At 38.5% G+C, this 15,166-nt stretch overlaps 1 long non-coding RNA gene across 1 annotated transcript; it reads left to right on the top strand.

Annotated features, from left to right (window-relative positions):
* Positions 1 to 6,573: 6,573 nt before the first annotated feature.
* Positions 6,574 to 12,521, top strand: LOC141575870 (uncharacterized). The gene is made up of 3 exons (XR_012503850.1): positions 6,574 to 9,669; positions 10,797 to 10,897; positions 11,142 to 12,521. It is a non-coding gene; the product is annotated as an uncharacterized LOC141575870 (long non-coding RNA).
* Positions 12,522 to 15,166: the final 2,645 nt, after the last annotated feature.

Below are 15,166 nucleotides of genomic sequence, written 5' to 3'. Positions count from 1 at the left end.
GCAAGATCCATACAGTAATCAGAAGCTGTCCTTGATTCATCTATTTCTCCCAGTCATTCCAAAGCCCCTGCCATATTTTCTTCAAATATATCTAGAAAATCTGTCTCTTCTCTACTCCCATTGCTACCATAGTCACCCAAGCTATACCACCTCCTTCCTGGACTTAGGCAATGACAGGTTGACAGGTCTTTCTGCTTATAATCTTGAAACTTCTACAAGTCATTCTCCACGTTGATCTTGTAAAACATAAATCAAATTATTTCATATCTTTAGGTGGCTTTCAGTGGCTTCTTAATTCCCTTCCAATGACTCACAAGCCTGTCTTTCTTGTTAATCCAGTCTCAGGTCAACTCTCTCCTGGGAGACAGTTCTTCCTGACTACACAACCTAGAAATAGGTCTCCCTGTATCTCCATTTGTTAATTACTTGACTATGCCATCTCTGCACACGAATCTGTATCACCAGCCAAAGTGCTGTCATTAAGTTCGGTTGTGTATGTTATTTTTCCTATTCTACTCAATGCTAGATTCGGAGCTAACTGTCAGGGCTTTGTGTTGTTCATTAGATGCTTTGCCCATAGCATCTAGAACAATGCCTAGAATATATTACTAGTTCAGTCTGTATGTGCTCAATAAAATGAAGATTCCTTTTACATTTGCCAGGGAGGAAGCTGGATGCGATAGCTAATAACCACCTATCTAGAATTAAGAAGATGTTTATGTATAAAATGACATAGCATGTAATAATGAAATAAAGAGATTTAGGGCACTATATCCATGATATGACAGAGTGCCTCCAAGATTTATCAGATCTGCAAAAGCCCATGAGATGTGTTATCACAAAATATTTTGATGTTGTGACTGAGAAATGAAGAATTTAGGGACAGAGATTGTATTTTTCGTCTTTATGGATGACTGCAGCTTTAAAAGGCAAAAGAGAACATGGATACATGAGTTGTGCTCTTTGTGTTGCCAGAAAAGATTTGCTCCTTTGGAACATAAACTATGATACTGATACAAGTGGTTCCTGGAAAAGACACACTTAGAAAAACAAGAAGGACTAAGATTTGATCCCTGCCCAGAAAGTACTCATAATCCAGCTCAAGAGACAAACTTGCACAGAAATAACTTACAAATGAAACCAAGGTCTGCCGCATAAGCTACATTGCCATATCTCAGACTAAATTAGGCTCTAAAATTGGCCCTTTTTAATGGATTTCCTACTTCCAGAGCTAGGTAAGGAGCATACTGACTATAAATTCCTGCCTTCAATCCATCATGCAAACTGCTCCTCTTTAGTGGAAGGAACATCCTTCATAGCTTTCTCCAGTTAAAGAGATTTCAGTCATCCTTCAAGTCCCAGATCCACAGTTACACTCAACCACTTCCCCATCTGTACACTCATAGCACATAGAACACATGTTCTATTGTGTTAGAAATAATTCTGTAGGTGTTGGATAACATAGACAACACTAAAACTAAAGTGTATATTTCATGCAGGCAGGGAATATATCTTTCTCACTTACAAACAACTCCAGACCTTCCAAGCTCAGAGACTATGCATGGATTCCCAGTTATTTGCAAGTTTGCAACTACAGGCATGCAATAAATGACTGGGACTAAATAAACTGAAAAATGAGTTAATAACTAAGCACCCTATTAGACGCATATGGAGAGAAAGCAAATTTTCAGATCAAGCTTCCTTTGAGATAGAGAGACAACAGATTAATGGTAGAAAATACGACTCCCTCTCTGATCTGCCTCTTGTATTGAACATATATTGTTTCTGTCCTAGACAACACTCCTACTTCTCCCAACAGAGCTCCTCTTTTCTTGGAGAACTGCACCTTCCCCACTTTAGATCATATTAGTGGAGCTGTCAACCGTGTGATTCTGCCGCCATTTGGTTCCTACCCATCCATCAAAAGACTCTACTCCCTGCATAAGTGATTGGTCCTAGCAGAATCTATTGGAATTGTTGGAGTTTTGTTTGTTTGTTTTTTCTGTGACTTAATATAAATTCTGAAGAGATATGGGCCTCTCTCACTGTGAGATCTTGAACACTGAAGACCTTGTATGGCTTAAGCTTCTTGGAACTAGAATTTGAAAAGGAGCAGCCTGAGAATAGAGCCAAGAAAAGAGAACAGTAGAGCCCAGAGGCTTAGAGAGCTTGATTATCCTTATTTGAACCCCTAGATGAGTCATTAAATGTTTTTCTTCCTTTAGTTGGCATGGAAACTACTAGCATGAACTGGAAACTACAACAGGAAGAGTCCTGGATAACACATCTCTGTGAAGTCAACTTGCCTCTGGATAGTAATAAATATGAGACATCGCAGATGCAGTTGTAAAAGTCATTATAACCACAGGACATTAGCAGAATTAAACAGTGCCAGGATTTATGTTTGATACCAAAGAGAACTTTCTACATGTGGGAAGTAACTGAGATGAGAGTATTTCTATCTTTTGCTATGAATCTTCCTGAGGTGAATAAAGGTGGACACAAAGTTCAAAAGGAGGCTGAGTGATTTTGTCTTGCAGATTTCTTTTGAAACAAAGAGTGAAAGAAACAGATTCAAGGAGCTACTAAGCACCCACTTATGTTTTTACACTTAATCCTCACAAACCCTAAGAAGTTAGTATTGTTAAAATACCCTCCTTTATGGATGAGTAAGTTCTGCCTTAGAAAGTTAAGAATTTGTCCAAGATTCCACAGCCAGTCTATTGAGAACCTTTGTTTATCAGCTATTGGGTACCAATATTAAACAGGCTCTGATAAGCAAGTGATTAACAGTGCAAAGAGATAACAAGAGATTAACCGTATAGAGTAGGAAGCTGAGGATAAACAGAAAAAACTGTGGAATTTATTCAAAATGGTGGAGTTGGCATATGCTGCAACCTTCCCTCTCAAATAAGTCCACAGAAATGTCTGGAAGGAGATTTATAAAAATTTCATTGTGATGGTAGAAAAGAATTCCCTTCAATAATGTAAGAAAATCCTAAAAGACTAAACTCTGAAGAGATTAAAATATGCAACTACAGTCCAAGATGAATCCAGGACCCTACTGCCACAGAAATTTCATACACCAGGATCAGGAGGGAGCCTTGGGATGATTGACAAAGAAGCCAGGAGGTATGACCCCTCTACACTTCACATGAAAGCACTGAAGGTATGTGCTTGAGTTGGTAAAACAAAGCAGCATCATACACAACATCTAGGAAAAAAGGGCAGCCTGGATTCTTGAAAGATTAGGTGTTGGCACACAGCACCAGAAACAAATTCTCCCAGAAACAAACTGTAAGAAACAGATTAAAACTTACAGGGAGGCTAGTAGGGAATCTCAAAGTCAAAGATGGACACATAATCAAAATTAAACAATCATAAGCACAACAATCAGAAGAAATTTACAAACAGAGCAAGTTGTATAGAAATTTAAAATAAACATAATTAATTTCTAGAGTGACATGAGATGTTGCAGCCATAGAGTTAACTAGATGTCCATTAAACTAAACGTGATAGATGAAATAAAGGAAAACTTGAGGGACACACTAAAAATCAAAATGAAAACAATAAACTGGTGAGATGAAATAATAACTCAAGAATTCCTCTAGAATACAGAATGAAACAAAAATGAGATCAAAATTATAAAAGGAAAAGTCTACAGATATAAGATGTACCACTCTGGAACATGATGTTGATAGTAGGGGAAGTCATGCATGTGTGGGGGTATTAGGCATATGGAAATTCTCTGTACTTTCTGCTCAGTTTTGTGAATGTAAAACTGGCCTAAAAAATAAAGTCTGTTTTTAAAAGTAATCATTCCAGTAGGAGGACAGAAAAGAGGGGAGAAAACGAGTATGGTAAATATGAAGAAAAAGAAGATGGTGGAAATCAATTCAAACTTTAAATGGTCTAAATTCTCATGCTAAATGTCAGTGATTTATAAATTAGAATTAAAAAAGTAAAATGCTTCTTTAAGTTGTTCAAAAAATATATCTAAAACATAATGACACAAAAAGGTTGAAAGCCAAGGAATGGGAAAATAGTAAACATAAATAAATGGGATGCTGAAATGTCTATTTTAACATAAAACAATCTTGGGAGAGCATAATGACTAATTAATCTTGCTATCCTCTAACAAATTCTTCTACTCAGATCATAGTCCTGGATCAAGAATCAAGACTGGGACATTTCCACTCTGGATCTGGCACCTGAAAGGTGAGTCACCAGAAGGGTATATTGTCCTCAGGAAATATCTAGACACAAGAATCCAGGAATACAGTGCCTGGCATGAAAAAACGTTCAGTATCACCAATTATCAGAGAAATGCAAATCAAAACTACAGTGAGGTATCACCTCATACCAGTCAGAATGGCCATCATTCAAGAGTCCACAAACAATAAATGCTGGAGAGGGTGTGGAGAAAAGGGAACCCTCCTACACTGCTGGTGGGAATGTAGTTTGGTGCAGCCACTATGGAAAACAGTATGGAGATTCCTCAAAAAACTAAAAATAGACTTACCATATGATCCAGCAATCCCACTCCTGGACATATATCTAGAGAAAACACTAATTTGAAAATATACATGCACCCCAGTGTTCACAGCAGCACTATTTACTATAGCCAAGACACGGAAGCAACCTAAATGCCTATCGACAGATGACTAGATAAAGAAATGGTAGTATATTTATACAATGGAATATTACACAGCCATAAAAGAATAAAATAATGCCATTTGCAGCAACATGGATGGACCTGGAGAATGTCATTCTAAGTGAAATAAGCCGAAAGAGAAAGAAAGATACTATATTATATCACTTACATGGGGAACCTAAAAAAAAAGACAAGTGAACTTATTTACAAAATAGGAGCAGATTCACAGACAGAAAACAAATTTATGGTTACCAGGGGGTAAAGGAGGTGGGAAGGGATAAATTGGGAGTTTGAGATTTGCAGATACTAACTATTATATATAAAATAGACAAACAAAAAGTTTATACCGTATAGCACAGGGAACTATATTCAATATCGTGTAGTAACCTATCATGAAAAAGAATATGAAAAGGAATGTATGTATGTACGTGTATGACTGAAACATGATGCTGTATATCAGAAATTGACACAACATTGTAAACTGACTATACTTCAATTTTTAAAAAAATGAAAGAAAAAAAAAAGAATACAGCACCTGGGAGGCAGGTGAAGCTCTAGGTAAAATGAGATGTCCTCGGACCAGCTCATTAATGCCGTAAAGATTACAACCTTGGGATCACAAGACTATGAGATTCTTAAGAGCAAGAATGTTTACTTATCCATGTTTGATTCACTAGTACCTAAACATCATAGGTACTAAGTACATGTTGGATGAATAAATGAGTGAATTAATATATGCACATAGTGCAGTGTAATGACTTAACTCTTGATTATCATTATCAAATTCATCAATATGGCAAATACTGCTGTACTCCACGCCCAAGGCTTGTGATGGGCAAAGGGAATGTAAAGATATCAGAATACCCAGAAAAGTCCTGCTCTGGCTTCTCGTGCTCCCCACTTTCCCATGCTTCCTGCCTTTCACTGTAATCTCCATCCTGAAGTGTATTTCTACCACCCTCTTTTCTTACACAGCCCTTCCTCAGCAGCCGTGCTTCTCAAGGAATGGTCCACAGACACTTACGTACAGTCCATGTGCCAGTTCATGGACTGCTTGCTACTGGTCCTCATCAAGATAACGCACGGAAGTTGAGAGTAAGCGTTTGAAACTTTCTAGACAGGTTCACGTTGCCATGACATTCATGCAGATTTTCATTATGTTTTCCAAAGTCATGGTGGGTGATGGTTTGGAAATAAATAAATAAATAAATAGTCTTTCACCACAAACAAGTTTGAGAGGCTTTGCACCAGGGCTGTTTGCTGAATATGTGTCACTTGTGATCTTTGAAACCACATCTTAGAAATTGGCACACGGTTTAGGCATCCAGGCATAGGAAGAGAGCTGAAGTAACAGTCACGTGACAAAACTGAAGCTGCTAAGGGGGAAGGGGCTGAGGCATGGGGAACCAGGATCCTCAGCAGAAAAGTGACCTGCACCCACCTTCACCATCCCACAGAGCAAATCATCCTTCCCCTTTCATTAGATCCTTTTCAAACTGGTAGAAATGGCACAACCATCCATCAGTTCTCTGCATGGTGTCCAAGGACAATATGTCCCCTTATCTGGAGTTGTCTTACAACCCCAGGTTTTCAAGGGAAAGTATACCCATACAGTAGAACCCCTGGGGCGTTTTACACTATGACCACAAGGGCCTTAGCTGTCTTAGAACTAAGCAATGTCCATTCTCAAGGGTCTCTGGTAACATATGAGGAAAGAAACAGGAATCTCAAAGAATTTCTGGGAAACACCCAGTACCACAGCCTGTGGGATTATACTGCCATCTAATTGCACTATTTTTTATTGCCTCTTCAAATCTACGCCCCACGAAAATATATTATTTTAAAGTGACAGTGAATACAGGTGGATGAAAATAAACGTCTTCACAAACAAGAAAAAAATGAGTTTTCCGCAGCCACGAGAGTCAGTTAAGAGTTCACAGGTATTGTTCTAACAACCCAGGTGGAGAAGTCATTAAAACAGGTGAGTAAGCCAAACTGTGGAGACCCCATCACTTTCTCTCTCTATTCTTGCCTGTGGTCAGCAAGGGAGGGGAAAAAGAAATGCAAAAGGAATCAGAAAGACTGTCTCTGCCCATATCTTCTCTCAAGCAAGAGAAAGGAAGAAAAGGGAGAGAGTTCAGAAGACAAGTGTGGGAAGCAAACAAAAGACAAAAGTGAGAGCCTCTCTTCCTGATGAGGACAGGCTGGTTTTGACAGGTCTTGAAGATAAATTACTTTTCTAGTAACCAACCAGCCAAAGTACCCAGTGCACCATAGGGAGCAAGCCCGTTTATAGTCACTCAGCCTAACATCTAGGTGGAGAAAGACGAATGTCAAAAGCACCAGCTTAGTCAATATGTCTTCGCCTTGTTTCATGTGTGTGACATTCTGTGTTGTATATAAATCCAGGACATTGCTTCTAACTGCTGTATAGTGTTCCACATTACACATTGACTACACTCTTTTTAAAAAATCATTTCACAGTGATACATATTAAAGTCTATCTAATTTTCTACAACTGCACACACAGATACACAAGCAACTGAAATAAAATTTTGTACATGATTCTTTATAGGTGAGAAGTCCTCTGTGATATGCCCAAATTGGACTGCTTGACCTTAGGACACAGGTATATACAATTTCAAAAAAAAAAAAACAAACACTCCCAAACAAAAAATTGCTGCCATGTTGCTTTCAAAAATGACTCTATTCATTTGTATTCTCATCAACAGTACAACAGCATTAGGTATAATGATGAAATACATATAACAAAAAGATTTTTTAAAAAAGAAAAAATAAAAACAAAAAAGAAAGAAAAATAATAAAAAACAGAAAAAAAGTAAAAAGAATGAAAAAAGAGAAAAGAAAAAAAAGAAAACAGAAACAAACAAAAAGTGAAATATATATTATGATATTATGACCCAGTTGGGTTTAAGCCAACAAGGTCATGTGGTCTAGCTTTACTTTTTTTAAAAAAATTTTTTGTGGGGGGAGCTAATTCAGTTTATGTATTTTTGGAGGAGGTACTGGGGATTGAACCTAGGACCTCATGCATGCTAAGCATGTGCTCTGCCACTTGAGCTGTACCCTCCCCTCCAATTTTTTAAAGTGTCTATTTCCTCTGTCCTTATTCCCTTTTTTTTTTTTTTTTCCTCTTTTGGGGGCAGGGGGAGGTAATTTATTTATTTATTTTTATTTTTAGAGGTGGTACTTGTGCACGCTAAGCACACACTCTACCACTTGAGCTACACCCTCCCCGCTGGATTTAGCTTTAGAAAACACCTAAGATAAAGGAGAAAAACAGTATAACCACCTCAATAAATCAGAAAAAGCCTTGACAATTATTCAACTTCTGTTAATGATAAAAACACTTAGCAAACTGATTTTTAGATGAGAGCTTCCTTAATCTAATAGAAGGTATTTAAAAAAAAAAACAGCAAATATCATATATCAAACATCACACATTTCATCAAACATGGTGAAATACTGAAATTAACAGTAGGAACAAGCCAAAGCTGCCCAACATGGTCCCTTCTGATCATCTTTGTTCTGCTGATACAAAAACACTATAAAAATAATAAAGCACAGTAGGTGGCAGAGAGGGGGACAGAACTGACTGAGAAATGGCACAAGGGAACCTTTGGGGGTAATGGTAATATTCTCTATATTGATTCTACACAGGTGTGTACGTTTGTTAATAATCATAAAACTGCACTGTTGCAATTCTTAAGCAAGGCCTCGGTAACGACTGTACCAGGTAGCAGTAGTGATGATGGAAAAAAAAGTCTGCATCATGGCCACTTTCAAGCCACCAAGATGATGCCACAGCACAAGGATTTGGGAAGAGATGAGCACACAGGGCCCTCATCTGCAACACGTCTCCTTGTGAGGGTGAGGATTTCCAAGGAGGGACATCCTGAAGATATTTGCACATGCAGAGCTCAAGTTTAGGAGTAGAATCTGAGTGAGACATTGATTTGGGAATCAAATGGGATGATCTGGCCATAAGGTCCTATTAAAAAAAAAAAAAAAAAAAAGACCCAAAATGGCACTGCTTATGCTAAGCCCCATGGCACCAAACCAAAACTGAGTCACAGATTCAGCTCTCCCAGGAATGGAATCTTAAACCAGTCAATCAGGGATAGCCTGTTTAACATCAGTTAGGTCATCTGCCTGACAGACCCCGGCGATCCCCTAAAGGAAAGTAACCTTGAAATAACCAGCCCACTTTTTAACCTAGTATAACTTCCTGTGTTCCAGCTCCCTTCTGCTTATGAAAGTCTTCCATTCTGCACAGCAACTCAGAACTCCTTTCTATCTGCTAGATTGGATGCTGCTCAACCCAAATCAATTTTTGCCCAAATAAGCTCGTACAGGTTTTAGTATGCCTCAGTATATCTTTTGGCAATTCTAGAGTCAGAAGAGGGAACTCAAGGAGAGCCCTAACGGCTCCCAGGAGCAATGAGCAACCAGGCAGAGTACCTGTTAAGCTCCTTGAGCTCTTTGCTTTCTTGCTGCCTCTGGAGGTGGTGGGTATGTCCCTCTTGGGTCCTAGCTCTGCAGCTTTTGTGTCTCGAGCTTTTAGATTTTACTTGAGCATTTTCTTTTCCAGGCTGAGTCCAGAAAACAACCAGCATTGGACTGGGTCCAGTTTAAAAACTGGACTGGGTCTGCGATTAGATTGGGTTTGACTTAAACTGGACTGGGCCCAATGTGAGGCCTCAGGTGAATAAAATTTTGTCTTAAGGCTGAAGAAGTAGGTTAACCTTACCAAAGATAATCCCGAATTACAGTGGCCACGGTGGAGATCGCTTAAACTAGATAAGCTTATCTGTTTACCAGATGCCCTAGAGAAAAAGAGGTCTCAGACAAGAACTCACCATAAAAAGTAGAGGGAAAATTATTTTTCCTCCTCTACAAATTTCTAGTGACCAGGATGAGACCTGCTGGGACCCTCTACTCACTCCAGAGTCTGCAGACGCAATCTTGGGAAAACTGGCAGAAGCCAGCAAAGGGTAAGAATTCTCTCCAAAGTCAGCTCTCCCAGATCTCTGTCTGTGGTGCCTAGTCGAGAAAAAAATTCACAATGTTCTTTTCTTTTCAAATTCAGATTGGCAGTAAAAAAACATCTGTAAGAATTAGATCTTTGAATCGTGAATTTGCTTTGGGTACCCATTGGCTGTCTAGCCCTCCTCTCCCAGGGACAGCGACAGCTTTCGTGTTTGCCTTGTTTTCTGTCCTGAGAACCTGACTTGGCAACCATCAGGTTGGGGGCCCCCAAAATATGGCCAGACAGAAATGTGGCTGACACCCAACTTGCAACTAGACACGGCTGGACAGAAATGTGGGCTTGCACACCATTTACAGCAAGGGTTCAACCAGCGGTCGCCAGCTCTCAGAGGAACTGTCTAAGTCTGTCTTTCTTTTGGTTATCTCTGGATCTTGGGAAAGTAGTGTTTCCTGCACCCTCTTTGGAGACACCTCTTGCATCCATGGCGTTGTTCAGTACTGCCAGGAGTATTTACTGTTTGTCCTCACTGAAACCTGACAAGATATTTGAAACAATTTTTAAAGTAGCTTTATGGTCAGAAGTTGGCCAAATTAAGAACCGATATTCAGAGCCTGAAAATTTCCTTTTAGACTATTCCCCTAAGCTAAAGTGAAACCACATATCCAGAGGGAAAGAAAAACATTCTGAAGTTGTGAGAGGATTTACTAAAACATTCCAAAGACAAACACGGCTAAATCTGGAACACAGGAATCTTCTGACTTCCATCTTGGTGAAGATCTTCTCCCTGATGTAAAGAAACAAGCTGAAGATAATGTACTTAAGTGGGTGGGTTGGCACCTTCACATCATCCAAGTTGCAACCCAAATCTTTGACGAATTAAAAACAACTGTCCTACAAACTGTCATACAAATTGGGGACAACTTGTACAATTTGTCTTACAAATGGAGCCTTTACAAGAATGAAAAAGCTCACCTATCCTTTTTACCAACCCCCAAAACTCCCCTATTTATCTCAAAAGGCTTGTAGGTATTGAAAAAACTCTAGCTTTACGTAACAAAAGTCTTTCTTGGAGGAACTTGTATTCGTTCCCTGTGCCTTTGAGATATAAATATTCTACCCTCTCTTCTCTAGGAACTGAAGTCTGTCTCTTTAAACTGCAAACTTCAGGGGGTCCTTCTTATCGGAAGGAAAAAAAGAGAGAGAGAAAAAAAGAAAGGCTATTTGGAAACTATGTAAGTTAAAAAAAATCTTTATAATCTTCACCACAAATATTAGTGAAAAGTTTTAGCCACCCGAAAATGTAACCTAAACTTATTCCATCTGCCAGAAATACAATTTGGATCCCACTGTTCTTTTATAAACTAGTGTTTTGTATTATCATGTCTGTCTCATGGCTAAAATTTTAAAATGAAAGCTGTAAGATCTCTGGGTGCATCTGTCTGTATGTTTATATATGTCTATGTACATATGTTACAGCTATGTGAGATTTTTCTCCCTCTGGATGGAATTGAGACAGGAAGGGGACAGCGCACAGCCATTCAAGGAATGATACAGCAGTTAACATCGAAATGGTGGAAGATTCAACCTCCAGGAGGCCTTGAGGCTCAAGATGGTGGGAGATTTGACTTCGAGTAGAACTTGAGCTTCATTATACGCCCATTGTAATATATTAACATGGTGAATACCATGCCCACAGGCACCATGGCAGTCCCAAAACTAGCCACAAAAGGTCAAAGAGTGGGAGATGGCCAACTTCCTGGGAATCCCAGCCCCTTCCCCAGACTAGTTAGACTAGTCCTTCTACTTATTAGCATATGAAGCCACTGAGCCCATAAAACTGGCAATATGCTCTCTCTCTCTCTGCTCCTGAGACGCCTGCACTCTGTCAATGGAGTGTGTACCGACTTTTACTCTAATCTTAGCACCCAACCCCCACACCTCGTGGCCTTTCTCTTGCCTTTTGATGTATCTCTCTAAATAAATCTACCTTTACTCAACTGTGGCTCGCACTTGAATTCTTTCCTGTGCGAAGCCAAGGATGCACACCTGGCAGGGCACGTCCCAGGGGCTCATCCGAGACCCGGGACATGGCCTTCCTCACGCCCCACATCTATTTTCCTTCATCAGTATTGCCAAAATTAATTTGTACATTTAGCTCTATTTGATTGGCTCAAATTAAATGTACTCCAAGGAATACAGAAACTACTCAAATGTATTTCAAGTTCACATGATCTAAGATAATCTTTCGTAAGTAAAAGCTAGTTTAAGTTTATTGGTTTAATTAAGACAGGAATGTCTTTAGAGTTTTCAGTGTTAAAATATAATGCAGACATATAACTTTTATTCTGCCTAGGTTTACTCACATTACCTCTGTTACACAATTTGTCAGCACGAAAGGTAACTTAAAAGGATGGTTAGCGTTTAATGTCTCATGAAGATTTCATCAGTAATCTAAACACAGTTGTCAAGAATAAATAAATAGATGTATGTAAGATAAAGGTTTATAAATGAACTTTTCAACAGTAATTATGCTTTATGGTAAGTTTACATAAAAAATGGTTTCTAAATCTTTTTAGAAACTTGAAGGCTTCAAGTTATATTGAGATAAGTTAATAAGATATTCATTAAATATCTAGATCATTTCCAAATAGGATAAAATTCTGTGGCTGGGGGTTAGTAGACAAGGAGGAAAGTGACAAAAGATGAGGTAGGAAGGTGGCCAGGGCCAGCCACAGCCTGAAGAATCTGTTAAAGCAGTTTGGATTTTATTTCAAGTAAAATGGGAAGCTGTCAAAGTGCTCCATGCAGGAAGATACTTTGCTTTTTTATTCATCTGTATTTTACTAAACTAATACATATGCATGGTCCAAAATATCAAATTGAGCTCACTATAAACCCAGCAATTTCTACCACACTCTCCCCACCCTTGTTTTAACTGTTTTAAATGCTATTTACTACCATATTTTTAAAATCTTATGCATATATAGCTTGATGAACTATATAAATCTCAATTTTCTGAATAAATTTATTTTTCTCAGGTAAAAGCAGCCCAGAGGCAATGCAGGGCTGGCACAGGACCTAACAGGCCTTCAAGAACCCATCTGAGACCTTTCTGCTCTGCCTCCTTAGCACATGACTTTCTTGCTCATCCTCGTCACCTCAGTGTCTCAAAATGGTTGCTGCAACTCCAGCAACTCACCTGTATTCCAAACAAGAAGAAGGGCCAGTGGCACATTTCAGCTGCATCTGCCACCCAGTGACTTCTGATCACGTATCACATGTATCATTGGTCAGAATGATGTAAAATGACCACCCTTACTGACAACAAAGGGAAATAAAATTTTTTTCAGTAAGCATGTTTGCCGCTCTATGTTCTGTTAGGAAGGAAAAGAGAAGAAAGGACGCTGGGTAGGTCTCTAACAGTGTTTACAACACTGCTCTGTCATGATTTTTCCATTTGGGCCTTTTAGATCAATTCCCTGGGTTGGTAGTAAGAGACTGCATCTCTTACATCACATATGTACCACATTTCCCTTATCTACTTTCTCTAACTATACACAAGGGCTTTTTTAAGTTAAATTAGTAATATTTTGCTAATTAAATTGCTGTCTATTGAGCCAAGTAGTACACTTGTCTTCACTCTCAAAAAAAAAAATTCAGATTTTTTGGTTATACTGAAATTTCACTTGCTTCATTTTCTAAGTATTTATCTTTGATTTGTCTACATCCTCCAACATATCTGTCTAAATTCTTCCATTCTTATCTTCCAAAACATCAAAGGCATCAGCTAAGGTTTCTAGTCTACCTTTATCCCTGCAGAATTCTTTCCCAGAGTCCCTTGTCCGTCAAAATGACCTAAGACTCTGCTCACCACTTTCCTTTTCACCATCTCCTGTCTCCTGAGTTTCCTGCTCATTTGGCTCAAGCCCATCTTCCCAAAACTTTCAAAGAAAGGAAAAAGAAAATTTAATTTTCACATCTTGCATATCTAAAAATATCTTTATTCTACCTTGGCACTTGCTGGATAGTCTGGCTGAATTTAGAATTCTGAGGTGCTGACGATTCTCCTTCAGAATTTTAAAGTCCGCTATTTTCCAGTTTTCTGTAACTACAGAGGAATTCAGTGCCATTGTGATTCATCCTATTTTCTATGCCATCGTTCTCTCTCTCCTCTTCTCATCTCTTTTCTTCAAATCATCTCTGCACCCTGGGGTTATGATGATATGATTTGAGGTGGGTAGGTGTAGGGACTTTTTCATTTATGGTGATGGACACACCACAGGTCTTTTCAAACTGGAGGCTCGTGCCCTTAATTTCAGAAACGCTTCTTTGACAATCACCTCTCTGCTATTTTCTCTACTCTCTCCTTCTGGAATTCCTAATAGTCCAATATGAGATCTCCTGGATACCACTGTACTTTTTGCTATATTTTCTGCAAGATTTTCTTGATCTCATCTTCTGACACTCCTGTTTTGATGTTTTTTTCACTCATCATATTTTTTTTTTTCATTTTAGAGCTCCTACTTTTTCTCTGAGTATTCTTTTCTCACAGCATCCCATTGTTTCCTGGATGCAATATTTTCTCTTACACTATGAGAATATTCAGTTGTTGCTTTTTATTATTATTATTATTATTATTATTATTATTATTATTATTATTACATTAAGTTTTTGAAGTTTTCTTTGCATTGTCTCTTTCTTCTGGGTTCCTTTAAATGTGTGATTATTCAGCCTCTCTTTCATGTAGGAGGTGTTCATCAAATGCCTGAAATCCTTAGATCCCTGTTCATATATTTTCACTGTGCACTTAAAAAGCCACTTGGGTGCTCCACGTGCATGGATGGGGCTGGTCAACAGGACAGTCTCACTGTGCAGTGATAATGTAGCAAACAGGCCTATTCACTGGAATACACACAGCCCTCCAAGTACCAATATCTGGAAGACTTTGTCTTGGCCTGTTCAATTTCTCAAGAGAAAAAAACACTTATCTAACAGATTTGAAAAGCACTTATCTAACAAAAGATTTTATTTTAAATATTGCATCTACTTAGAAACTAATTTTTTTTTTTAATATTCACACTAATACATTGAGGTCTTAAGTCTCTCCAAAAGCCATTATTTCCCAAGTCCCTCCTTCCGTTGCTGAACTGTAGTATACTTCATTTGATACTTCTCTTGGATTTTCTGGAGCTTCCCTGATCTATTAGCCCTGGAATAGATAACCTGCCTCCACACCCTGAAAGATTCCTCCCTAAAACCTTAAGTCACCACACTTGAACAGCAGAACAGTCATCCAGAATCCAACAGTTTTGTAACATGCAAAATATCTTCTATGTACCACAACAATATTAAATATTATATCCTCCTAAACTAAAAAGAAGTTCATCCAAAGATGACCTGAGATTCACGTTCATTTCAACGCCAGAAGAAATATCAGGCTAATTTTCTGTTTCCCTTTTTTGCAGCTCCAGTCTACACACTGAAATAATGGAACACATTGA

Source organism: Camelus bactrianus, chromosome 33, assembly GCF_048773025.1.
Source record: "Camelus bactrianus isolate YW-2024 breed Bactrian camel chromosome 33, ASM4877302v1, whole genome shotgun sequence".
In the NCBI taxonomy this organism is placed as follows: domain Eukaryota; kingdom Metazoa; phylum Chordata; class Mammalia; order Artiodactyla; family Camelidae; genus Camelus; species Camelus bactrianus.
Note: the sequence above shows the minus strand (reverse complement) of the source record. Positions and strands in the feature narration are given on the sequence as shown.